General features: G+C 37.1%; 1 long non-coding RNA gene across 2 annotated transcripts in view; it reads right to left on the reverse strand.

Moving 5' to 3' along the window:
• The window catches only part of LOC118525869 (uncharacterized), a 214,588-nt gene that overhangs the window by 103,436 nt on the left and 97,387 nt on the right, over nucleotides 1-13,765 (reverse strand). The window contains exon 3 of one of the 2 annotated variants that reach the window (XR_004912349.2): nucleotides 2,731-2,827. The exons of the other annotated variant lie outside the window; for it this stretch is intronic. This is a non-coding gene — a long non-coding RNA (uncharacterized LOC118525869). The remainder of the gene's footprint in view (nucleotides 1-2,730; nucleotides 2,828-13,765) is intronic. 2 annotated transcript variants of the gene reach the window in all.

Genomic DNA, 13,765 nt, shown 5'->3' on the forward strand with positions numbered 1-13,765 from the left:
AAGCTGTTAAATGAATAATTAACATTTTGCTGCCTGGGTCTGGTAAACATGTCAGTTCCTCACGAGGAAGCCACTTTTTCCTGCAGTGGCACACTATTTATCATTTATTCATTAGATTTCTCAAAATGTGCTTGTGTTTTAGGATTAATTAAATAGAAACAATATTTTTAAAATAGCTACTTATCATACTGAGACCCTCCCCCCAAAACACATAAAGGTACACACACATACACATACACACACATAAATATATATAAACTTGGAATCCTTTCTTGTCACTCCAGGATGGTAGCTAGTCAAAAGAAGAAACCCATCAACATGCCAAACACAGCAGAGAAGCCTGAAGATGCTGGTCTGTCCTATACAGCTAGCTTATTCTAGCTGCTTGTGATTGCATAGTATGAGCTAATTAAATCAACGCTTACAATATTACTTAGCCATTAAAAAAGGCCAGCGATTGATCACATGTGGATAAGAGTAGAGAAAACAATGTATGTAGACATATTTTGTACCTATCTGAAATTGCTATTCAAAGAATCAATTAATGCAAGGTCAATGAGTCCTCTACTATTTTAGAGTTTAGCTCATATTCATCAGAACTTAAAATACATAGTAATAGTAATAATTAATTGTTACAGTTATCATAGCATAAGTACATAATAAACAGGAACTCACTCTAAATGCCATCTGCTAATGTGTAAAATTCAGTAGAACAGATTGATTTCAGACTCCAGATTACAGACATTTTCATTATAGCAAACTAATTTGTCCCAAGTGACTGAGAGACACAGTCATATCATTATTTAAGAATTAGTATATAAAACATGTTATATCGTATGTATATATGTAAATACATGAGTTGAATAATTTGAACATAATAAAACAAAATCCTAAAAAAATTCACAAAAAATAATTGAGTCTTTCTTTGCTCTTTCCCCAAATACTCAAACTGCTTCAAGGTTATTCTTTCAAACACAATTATCTATATAAATACAACATCAAAAGTTCTGCACTGGGTTTGTGAATATCAGGTAAATGGGTCTTTTCTGTATTCTGGGCAACCCAGACCCATAACCTAGACCTTGAGGATGTTTGTGTTACTCAGCCCTACTGTATGACAATGATATTTTGGATTCCTCTGAAATTTCACAAGTTCATTTACCAGCTGTCTCAGAGTTCTAGAACAGTTTTCCCTCATGGCAGAACAGATTATATCTAGTAATTTCACCCCCTAAAAAAGGACAAAACAGAAATAACAATGTTACAAGTTACATTAAAATGTAATCTTTAGACTGTAAAATAACCAGGAGTACAATTTCCACTCAATTAGGTAGCAGAGAATACATTCTAATGACTGCATTTACAGAAGATACCAGCAATCCTTAGTAAACAAACTGCATGCTAATTCACCAGGTAACTGAGAACACCAGGATAGTAAAGTTCCCTTTAAGTGCCCTGAATATAAAAACAAATAAACAAAAAAACAACAAAAAGTGTGGAGTCTCAAACAAAGCCTCTCTTCTTTGTAATGAACCAAGTAATTAACAAAGAGGCTAATGTTAGTGAAGATAAAACAGAAACCTTCTAACTATAAACTTCAGAGAGATGAAATCTAGTTAAGTTTTATTAAAATAATAATGCAATGGACAACAGGCAGAAATACGGAAGAATAAAATTTTCTATCACCTGGGAGGAAAATACAGAATGTGCTGACAGTGGGTGAGGAGGTGGTTTACTTGGGTGGGATAAAAAAAGCCGCAAACAACAATAATTAAGTCAAGGGGCTAGCATTACAACTGCTGAATACCAGTTCCATTTAGTCTAATTAAAGGAGTAATGACAATGGGAAACTATTTTGAAATGGGCCATCCATCTCCCCTGCTGGAATAAAATGTCGTGGTATTTATAAAAAAGGCAAACCTGAGGCATTTACTTTCATACTGAGGGATATTATCCTGTCAAAATGTTCTCATTTAATAGCTTCATCCCATAAAATAATTAACAAAATCAAGCAGCAGGCAAGCTAGTCAGCTGGCCATCTAAATGCTTATTTCAACATTTATGCAGAAATAATGTCACTAGCATGCCTACTAAAGTGGCTTGTTTTGAGCTGTGCCCCTGTCAGTGATGGGGACAATGTATCAGTTGAGTGTGTCATAAAAACCTTCGTAAATATACAGTTCTTTCTAAAAGTGCATTTATCATTATATCAGCAATCTGTTGGCTCACTCCAGCGTTCTCGTTATGCATAATGTGATTTAGAATATTAGATATCTTCATATGGACTTTGCAATAAAAATGGGTACATTAGAACAGACGGAATGCTCTTACTCTGTCCTCCACCAAAGATGAGATGTGAAGGAAAGAACATCAGTGTGTTCATTCAGGCTCACTCCCGCTACAACAATCTGAAAAAGCACCATGAAAACTCAAGTCTAATTCCCCAACCCTTCTGTTCATCTCCTTTCTTAAAGTGGAAGTGTTTTCACTAACAGGGTAAGAGATATGCATTATTAAGAGATCAAGAAGAGGGTTATGGAGCTGGAGGAAAAGAAAAAGAGGCTAGGTGTTGTAGATTCTTTGGGGTTTACACGGGCAAAAAGCTCTGAGGCTTCTCCTGTGCGCAAGAAAATTGAGGAATAGGTAGAAGGGGGGTAATAAGTGCTAGTCTAGTTTTTGAATGGCATCTTTTTTAATTGCCAGTAAGAAATGAACTGCTTGTAAAATTACCTTTGGCTGCTGAACTGAGCCTCTTCCAGCATAACTCCATCTGGAACTAAGACACCTTAAGGATTCATCTCGGTTATCTGCGTCACGGCTCCATCACCTAGAACCCATAATCCAAAATGACTTCTAAAAATAAAAAAGTTTGTATACCCTTTTATTTGTCTGATAAAGTCATGTAGATAAAATAGTAACATTTAAGAATCACTGACATTGCCATATAAACAGCAAGAAGGAAGAAGTGTAAAATATTACCCTTTCTTCTTAAGTAGCGAGTCAATGATACAATTGAATGAAGAATAATGGGATTGTTGTTCCCACTGTAATGGCCTTAAAGAAAATATTAAGAAGGCATATGATTCTTTGGTTTTAGGCTCTCAAAGATACATTTAATCAAAATATATTAAATGTATTACATTTAATCAAATATATGCAAAAGAATCTTCCAGATTAAGATTGTTGTGTGTTCAGATAAATTTTTACCATTGTTTAGGAATGGTCATTTAATTAAATTTTAAATTCAAATATATTTTAGAAACACACAGAGATCTTTTAAGTTTTGTACTTTCTCAATGGATCCATAGCAATCTATTTTTTCATTCTCCTCTGGAAATGATCATGAGTTACAATTTCCTCTTATCAGACTTCTTATTTTATACTAACTTAAAGATTCAAAGCAAAATCCTTAGATATTTAAGATATGACTGGATCTCTCTCATTTTGCATCTTTTCAAGGAGACCGTGACAATGCAGTTATCTCACAAAATGAATCATGTGAATGAATCTGTCACTTAACAAAGGGGAAGTGCCTTCTTGCATTAAAAAGCATCAATATTTAGCCAGGAGTTACTTCTACTAAAAGAGATTTAACTATTTGGATAGAGGTAGGGATAGAGATAGGCAGAGCAAGCTGCAATGACTTCTGACACAATTACCCAGAGTAGGGCCAAACTTCACAGACTAAGGCATAGTCCTCCTCTAAAGTGCTCTCACTTCGGGTATCAGCCACAGGTCAGAAGTCCCCAGCCTATACACACTTCTGACCAGCTGGCTACAGATTTGGGATTTTCTACTACCCCTTCAGATCAATAATTCACTAATATGACTAGTGGAACTCAAGAAGGTATTATACTTATTACTAGAGTTTTATTATAGAAAGAGGATATAAATCAGAACCAGCCAAAGAGAGGATTGCATAGCATGAGGTATGGGAGAGTCCCAAACATGAAGCTTACACTGTCATCTCCCCAGGGAGTCAGGACACATTACCCTCCTGGCACATGAATGTGTGACAATATGCAGAGTATTACCAACTGAAGAACCTCACCTGGGATTCCATTATACAGGCATGACAGATTGAATCATTGGCCCCAAGGTTGAATTCAATATCCACTCCTCCTCCCCTCCCTGGAGATTGACCTAGTATCATGTGGATCAAAACTCCAATCCTCCAATAACATGATTGGTCTTTCTGGAAGGGTCAGTCTCCATTCTGAGTCATCTAGTTAACATAAACTATCTATAGACCCACCATAATTAACAAAGAAACTTGTATTACTTCAGAAATTCCAAGGGCTTAGAGGTCAACTCCCAGGAACCAAGGACAAAGGCCAGCCGAATTCTCTTTTTTTTTTTTTTTTAAGATTTTATTTATCTATTTGAGAGAGAGAGACAGAGCACAAGCAGGGGGAGGGGCAGAGGGAGAGGGAGAAGCAGGCTTCCCGCTGAACAAGGAGCCCCATGTGGGGCTCAATCCCAGCACTCTGGGATCATGACCTGGGCCGAAGGCAGATGCTTAACTGACTGAGCCACCCAGGCGCCCCAGGCCAGCAGAATTCTTGATTATCCAAAGCCTTTGGAATCCTATGTCTTATTAAATTATTTTATAATCAATTTTGAACAGTTAGGGAAGGGGGATGTAGAAACATTTATGGGAAGCATTCTGGTCTTAAACCAGACCCACAGTTGGCCTTCGTCTATTGACTTATACCCAAATTAGGCAAGAAAGAGTTAATAGTTTCCAAAAATAAATGTAAAACTTCCTATTAAATATACCCTTGCTATAAAAATTATTTCCTAGGGATTTTATTTCAAACAACGATGAACACATTATACATTTCCCAAGGGAATAACTACTACTAACTAGATGGTACATCAGAGTACTGATAAAACCAGGATTTGGAGTTAGTCTTAAATATGGATTCCAAATCTGTATATGGATCCCAGATTTTCCATTCATTTCTGAAATTGGAAGTACGTTAAATATCTTTGAAATGATCTAATAAGATAATGTATTTCTTGAATATACTGTGTCCAATTAATGGATTCTATTATTACTATTGCTATTTATTTTATAATTTATTATTATTACTAATGAACACACTGATGTTATTTATTATTACTATTGCTATATGTGAGGTGAAATATATGGAGATTTTCTGATTACAAATGGTAAAAACAGAAGAAAGTTCCTCAGAGAAAGATAACTAAGTATCTTGTTGAGCCATAAAACTTTTATATATTGACATTCCAGTATAACTCATAAAAGCTCATTGGCTTTTATGGGCTTTTATGAACTACTGACATGTGTCAGAATGTATAAAAATAATAAAATCCAATGCTGAGTTTCTTAAGATCCTTAAATTTCCTAAAATTCTTCTCTTGTCTGCCTCTTAATCTTTCTTAGTATGTCTAAACACTGGTTTATTCATCTTATTGGTATCTTACTTAAGATAATCTTTTTATTCATTTATTAAACATGTTTATTAAGCACATATTATGTATCAGCTGGGGATTCTCCAAACACTAACAATACAGCAGTTAACACAAAAGATAACAGTCCTTTCTCTTGAGGAACTTATATTCTAGTGGAGGATAATAGATAATTAACAAGGTTAAAAATAAAATAATATTTTAGATGATAAATCTATGAAAAAATGATCTAGGAAGATGAGGATAAAGACAGTGGGTGAAGATTGCAAATTTAAATAGGGTTCTCAGGGAAACTGCAACCTGAGCGTGGTGAAAAAGAGAAGTATGGAGTTATCTGAGAGAAAAACATTCCTGCTGTTCAAAAACAGCTAATGAGGTCAGTGTTGCCCAACTGGAGAGAGGAAGGGGCAAGAAGTAGGAAATGAGGTCAGATAGGTAATGTGGGGTTAGGTGAGCAGGTAAGTTATATAAAGCCTAGTAGGCAGGTCATAGTAAGTTTGGTCCTTACCTTAAGGAGCCTTTGAAGGGTTTTGAGCAGAAGAATGACATTTTTAAAGGATTCTTGCTGCTGTGTTCAGAACAAACTGAAGGGGAGAAAGTGAAGAAACAGAACTATGTAGGATGCTTTGGACCGTGGTGTTAGCAGCAGGGGAGGGGGTGTGAAAAGTGTTTCATTTCTGGACATATTTTGAAGGTTGAACCAACAGGATTTGATGGCAGATTGTAAGGCTTGAAAGGAAAGAATGATCAAGGGTCACAAGACATGTGGGCGCCTGGGGTGGCTCAGTAGGTTGGGCATCTGCCTTCTGCTCCGGTCATGATCTTGGGGTCCTGGGAGTCTGCTTCTCCCTGTCACTCTCCCTCTGTGCTCTCCCTCTATCTCTCTCTCTCTTAAATAAATAAAATCTTTTTTTTAAAAAAGATCACAAGACATTTAACCCGAGGAATGAGAAGAGTGGAGTCACCATTAACTGAGATGGAAAGACTATGAGAGAAGCGGTCTTTGAGGGGAGGGAAAGAGAGAGGGAGGGAAGAAACAAAAAGAGCCAGAGTTCTAATCTAGATTTGCTGATTCAAAAGCTTGTATTCTTAACTACGATGTCAATGTATCAGCTTTCATTTATTGGACACCTGTAATATTGCAAGAGCTATGGTTTACATATTTTTGACTTATTAAATTCTTTCAAGAAGCCTATGATGATGAAAATAACAACAAGGCAAGTATTTACATAAAGCTTACTATGTATCTTGAGCTACTATATCTCACACACACACACACACACACACACTCATATAATCCTCATAATAATCATAAGTATAAATAGCTTCCAAGTCTGTGCATTGTCATCCCAGGAGGGATGTAGGGGAGAAGACAAAGAATCAAAGGGCTTGTCATCTCCTTGAAATCACATGGTAAGAGCTGACATTTTAATCTTTGTCCCTTCTGCAGCCCTTTGGCCAGTGGATTACAGAGAATAGCACCTTTCAGCTTTTGGTGGGAGAGACGCCAGGAGTAATAATAGAATCAATGGCCTGCTATTTCTGGGAACTCTGCTTATGGACTCTAAAGTAACGTGCGGCGTGTGTGTGTGTGTGTGTGTGTTTATGTATGTCTATGTGTTTAGTTTTACTGTGTTAGTTTGCTAGGGTTGCCATAACAAAGTACCACAGACTGGGTGGCCTAAACAACAAAAATTTATTTTCTCACAATTGGGAGGCTAGAAGTCCAAGATTAGTGTTAGTAGGTTGATTTCTTCTGAGGCCTGTATGGCTTGTAGATGGCCACCTTCTCCCTATGTCTTCATATGGTCATCCATCTCTGTCCATCCGTGTCCTAATATCCTCTTCTTCAAAGGACACTTGTCATATTGGCTGAAGGCCCACTCTACTGACTTAATTTTCTCTTTAAAAATCCCTCTTCAAATATAGTCACGTTCTGAGATATGAGGGGTTAGGACTTCAACATAGCAATTTGCCAGGGCTGGGGCACAATTCAGCTCAGAAGTGTTACCAAGCAGTCTTACTTATAATCCCCTTATAATGCAGAAGTTGGAAAATCTGTTTCCCCCTGAAGGTTAGAGGCAGTTTCTAAACTTATGTGAACTGCATGAGGGATATAAAGAGGCAGCAGTGTGATGGCACCCGGTTCTTTTCGACTCTAATGACCTTTTCTCTTCCGCTCTTGTGTCTCAGACATGGGAAAAGAAATAGCAACAGCACCTACTTCACTGCTGGGGACTGCAGTAGAATGTGTAGTGAGGAAAATTCAGTCAGTCTTGTCAGTAGTTCAGGAAAACTTTTACCATTCACCACCCTCTACTACATGATAGAAAAGAAAAAAAAAAATGCTTTTAAAACTCTTGAATTTTTAAAGCTAAGACTATATTTAAGTTGGCAGACATATATCAATGTTGAGCTTTTATGTCTTTAAGTTGGTTTCATCAGATTTCTTTTTAAGTTAAATTGGATCCTTCAATTTTGTCAATAGGAAAAATACTGAGAATTATTCAAAATGTCTACTGGTGGAAAGGAACTGGAGATTTTTATTAAAAATCTATATGTAAATATATTCCCCGAAGATTATAAAGTAGTCTATCCTCTGAAATACAAGGCTGATTAAATCCACCCAGAGATAATCTAGATTCTTTCCACAAATGAAATGAGTACACTTTTAGCTAAAGGGAAAACAGGCATCATGTATTTTCCAGGAATTCTATAGAAACAGTAGACTTACAAAAAGTTCACTGAAGCAATGATATGAAATAAACTTGCAAGTTACTTTCAAAAAAAAAAAAAAAGAAATGCCTTAACACTCAGTGGTTCCTAGTGACTGTAACTCTGGAGATGGAACTACTGTGTCAACCTGAGTATTGGAAGAATAATGAATACATAGGGAGATGCGTGGATCGCACAGTTGAAAGGAGTGCAGCAGGGCACTTACAACATGAATTGGAAGGTTCTTAAATTCCACTCCGAACAGCGGGCATTAGGGAGAAAAGACCTGGTGATCCATAGGATTCCAGTGTCCAATTCTGTATTCCGCACCAAAAGTTTAGGCTGGATGTGCTTTCTGTTTACAAAGCTTTTAGCTGATTCCTGTTGAGGACCTGGTCTTGGATAACCCACTTCCCCAAAGCCTTCAGAGAAGGTGTTGAAGGCCAGAGCTCTTTTAACCCCCACCTCATTACAGAGACCTAGAGGAAAGGTAGATCCTTAGTTTAGAATAATTATCAAAATAAACGTAGTTTGGGGCGCCTGGGTGGCTCAATCGTTAAGCGTCTGCCTTCGGCTCAGGTCATGATCCCAGGGTCCTGGGATCGAGTCCCACATCGGGCTCCCTGCTCGGCGGGAAGCCTGCTTCTCCCTCTCCCACTCCCCCTGCTTGTGTTCCTGCTCTCGCTGTCTCTCTCTCTCTGTCAAATAAATAAATAAAATCTTTAAAAAAAATAAATAAATAAACGTAGTTTGGGAAGAGCTCAACCTTCTGAAGCTTTTGGCAATGGAATTAAATGCTCTGGTTTGAACTAGAAATGGCAAGTTTCAGGTTCTAGGATTTATTAGATTATCACCCCAAGATAGAATCATAACTACTTATATTTTCACAATACTTTTATAACTTAAGAAGCTTTTCACATTCATTATTTCATTTAATCAAATTTTTACAACGTAGAAAAAAGGCCCAGGATTCAGATTCCAAAGGCCTTTACCCATATGCCTGAGCCTTGGTTTCCCTACCCATGCTGGAGAAAACCACATGAACTCCCCTTACCTCAAGGGACAGTTATGAATGTCGAAGGACAGATACAGTGTTATATGAAAATTATTTCAATTCCATTGTTAGGTGTTATTTTTATAAAAACCACAACCTATGAATTAATCATCTATCATTTTTTGATGGTGATCGATGGTGAGAATGGCTCTGCTGCCCTCATGGTGGAACTGTCAAAGCCTTTAAAAACAAGACTTATTAAGGAGGGCACGTACTGCATGGAGCACTGGGTGTTATACGAAAACAATGGATCCAGGATCACCACATCAAAAACTAATGATGTATGGTGACTAAAAAAAAAAAAAAAAAAAACAAGACTTAATTATTATGTTGAGTTGAGGGAATAAAGTTCCTATAGTCATTTTACCTAGGAAGACTGAGAATTTAATTTATTTAATGAATGTCTTGGGATATATCTTATCTACTAGTGATGAAAAAAGATTTAAAAAAATGTCAGTAGAGAAAAACAGTTATTTCTTCTTTTTATAAATGTGAAAATAACAACAAAGACTACTTAGTGAGCATCTACTTAGGGCCAAACATTTTTCTAGGTGCTTTTTATACTTCATCTTTTAATACTTACATGATGACATGTGTATTATTCCTTTTTTTTTTTTTTTTTTGGTGGAGCTGAGGTTTGAGCCCAGGTATGTTCAGCTCTAAAGCCTCTTGCTCTTTCTAATTGAGATTTTACCACAAAAATATTAAGACATTCAATTACCATATGAACTTGTATCTGAATACATGGGGGTCTGGTAGGGCTAATGGAAAATGTACATGCTTCTTGACATGTTAGGGTGGGCATGGACACCTCTGCAATTACATTTGATCTTGTCTCAACTTCTTCATCCAGTCCTTCTCCTCTCGTGTGCTTCCCAGAGCATCCCTACACTCATGCAATAGGGATACAAGAGATTATTCACCAAACACTTGCTAGGGAGCCACTGTTTGTGTTAGGAGGAAATACTTTGGGGAGTCATTGGGAGGGTAAAGCTCCAAGTGTGGGGAACTATAGCAGCCAAGGATTGTTAATATCCTATGCATAAGGCAAAGAGAGAAAATATTGTTCCTGAGAGGGAAAAGGGAAAACTGAGATAAAGAAGGAAAGATAGAGAGCTACCAAGCTTGGATTCTGAGCAATGAAATGGCCAGAGAATGAAGCTCCAAAAAGACCCCTGGAGAAACGAAATGCGTGTTAGGAGTTATCCAATTGGTTGGGTGAAGGGTATAATGTAACCACCCTCTTCTGCTTCCTTCAAGAAAATTTACTATAAAACTCAAAAAGGTTTTTGAGATGCTTTGGCCTGAATTTTTATATCCTCCCACCAAATGCACATGTTGAAATCCTAATGCCCAATGTCATGGTATTAGGAGGTAGGGCCTTTGGGAGGTGCCTATGTCATGAGGCATTAATGCTGTTGCAGAAGAGGCCCCACAGAGCCCCCTAGCCACTTGAGGACATAGCAAGAAGGTGCTATGAACTAGGAAGAGGGCCCTCACCAGAATATGATCATGCTGGCATCTTGATCTTGGATTTCTCCGCCTCCAGAACTGTGAAAAATAAAGTTCTGTTGTTTATAAGATACACAGTCTGTGTTATTTTGTTATAGCCGCCCAAATGGACTACTACAGGATTATAGGTTACTGGGGAGGAGACTAGAAGTGATAGATTCTCAGTTAGGGTCAACAGAGGATAAAATAGGCAGCACGTGTGGATGGAGAAGCCAGAGGATGAGGGACAGCCAACATCTTGCTGTGGCATCCCCTCCCCCCCCCACCATTTCTACTCTCCCTTAAAGTGAACCACCTTGTAAAATATTATTGGCCCTTTTCTGTCAAACTTGTTCTATAAGTGTACTTAAACTAGGCAAATATTCTGATATAATTAATCAAAATAATTCAGAAAACTTCAGTACTGTGTGGAACCTCAGAGGTAATATAATCCTGCACCTTGGAGTTTGATTTCCCCCTTAGAATATTAAAATTCTTTGTGAAATATCCTTGAAAATATTCAGTACATAGCAAGTATTCCACAAGAGCTAGTTAAAATGCCATATTGTATGACTACTCACCAATATCTGTCTTCCCTTCTTTTTCCTGGGGGAGGGTTGTAGTACCTCCCCCATTAAAATACAGACTAGTCACCTGACATGCTTTGACAAACAATGTGATAAAATTGACACGTGCCACTTTAAGAACAATCACCCTAAGGAACCAGAGCCCAGGGGTTTTCAGATGCCTCAGATGATAGGTTAAGTGTGCTATGTGTTGTGAGAGATGGACATGGGTTGCTTATGAATGGTCAAAGGTTAGAGATGGCAGCCTTAGGGTCCAGAGAGGAAGTAGATTAAGGTAACTTATTGCAGTTTTTCTCATAAGCTAAAGAGAGCTTGGATGAATAACCTGAGGAAGGGGAAGAAAGAAAAGTTTTATGCTTTCAGATTTAGAAACATTCAAGGGAGAGGGGTTCCCTGCCAGAAAAAGACCTGAGTGTCCCTGGATCATTAAAGGGAACTCAGAAGACAGCACAAATTCTACCTCAATTCTTACCCTCTCCAACCCAAAAAGAACAAACATGTAACATATCTAAACATTAGTAAAGCATTACAACTCCACTTTCATAGAGCGAGTAGACTTTCCACTTTTAAATTGTGAAATTAAGGTGACAATTTTTACTTTTCCTTTTGGAAATCAAATAAAAGCCACAAGCACGTTCTCTGAAAGTTGACCAAGCCAGGAATTCTAGATCATACTATAGGAGGAAGGTCAAATAGGATTATGGGAAGATGCTGAGAGAGGATGACCACATTGTACGTCTCGGAAAAATATGGCAAAGCACAATTGCCCACAGTAATCCAAGACAATAGTACAACAAGAACATGTGTGTGCACTGGCAGCAGGAGTCATTGGGCCAAGTTATTAAGAAAGACGTAGCAGTGAGCTGAGATGTAGGAAATGATGAATTGCACAGATAAACCATATTTGTAAGACACTGTCACAGAGCCCAAATGAAGGGGAAATATTCTGCATTGTTAGCAGCCCTGAAATCATCTTAGCTGTTGTGGGAAAAGATAAAAGTTCAAAAAAACCGGGGCACCTGGGTGGCTCAGTTGGTTAAGCGACTGCCTTCGGCTCAGGTCATGATCCTGGAGTCCCTGGATCGAGTCCCGCATTGGGCTCCCTGCTCGGCAGGGAGTCTGCTTCGCCCTCTGACCCTATCCCCTCTCATTTGTTCTCTCTTTCTCATTCTCTCTCTCTCAAATAAATAAATAAAATCTTTAAAAAAAAAAAAAAAGTTCAAAAAAACCTACCACACACCAAACCTGATGTCACACAGGTCCCTTCCCCACACACTTTTCAATAATGCTCCTGAAAATAGCTGTTCCAGTGAGAAACCATCTCATTCAAGAGTAGAACAGAATCTATATAAATATCCTTTGAGGGGGGGAAATGAGTGAAGAAACAAAAAATTACAAAAGAAGAACACTTTCTAGAATAATATTTCCATACATTAGATGGACAACCAAGTATCTGGTCAAGAAAAGAAAACCTAAATAAAGCAATTGCTTCTATAAATCAAGGACACAATGTAGAATTTACCTGCACTGTGGAAGGATAAGACAAGACAACAAAGGAGATGGAAATAAACTTAGCTAAAGATGTTCAAGTGCTATATGAAATAAAATCTAAAACACCTCCGGAAAAAAAAAAAAAAAAAAAAGATCTGCACAGATGAAAAGCAAACCGTTGATTCAAATAGAAAGATTCAATATCTTGGTGGGTGAATCTATAAATTTAAAACAATTTAAATCATAATGCCAATAGAATGTGTTTTGGATCTATGCAAGTAAAAGTTAAAATTAAAACAAAAACTAAAAAGTAGGAATAAAATCAGGACACATCTGAAACAGAAAAGTAATAAGCTGAGGAGAGAGAGAACTAGCCTTTGAAATGCTGAAACTTATTATAAAATAAAATATTAAGAGTTTGGCATGAATAGTCAAACAGATCAATGGAACAAAAAGAAATTCCAAAAGTAGGCCAAAATACAATTTAAAAATTACTCTATGACAGAGGAGGCATTTCAAATTAGTGGAGAAAAGATAAATTAGTCAATAAGTAATGTTGGAATAATGGTTAGTCATACTGAAAACAATTAATTTAGATCCCTACCTCGTACCTTATACCAAAATAGATTCTTGATGGATCAAAGATTTAAAAGGAAATACACAAAAAATTTTAATAAAATCAGGCTGGGAAAGACCTTTCTAATTATGATATAGAACACAGAAGCCATTAAAATGATAAATTAGATTCAACAAAATAAGAAGTTTTTGCATTGAATAAAACACTATAAACAAAGTCAAAAGACAAAACATAAATTAGAAAAAATACTTATAATTCGTATCACAAACAGGAGCTAATTTTCTTAATCTACTATAAAGATCCTACAAAATAACAATAAAATGAACCACAAAATAGAAAAATGGGAACGATCCATTTGTTGGGGATCCCCAAACCTATCTTCAACCTTGATGATTCACTAGCAGCACTTACAGG

The sequence above is a fragment of the Halichoerus grypus genome, chromosome 8 (assembly GCF_964656455.1).
Source record: "Halichoerus grypus chromosome 8, mHalGry1.hap1.1, whole genome shotgun sequence".
NCBI lineage: Eukaryota > Metazoa > Chordata > Mammalia > Carnivora > Phocidae > Halichoerus > Halichoerus grypus.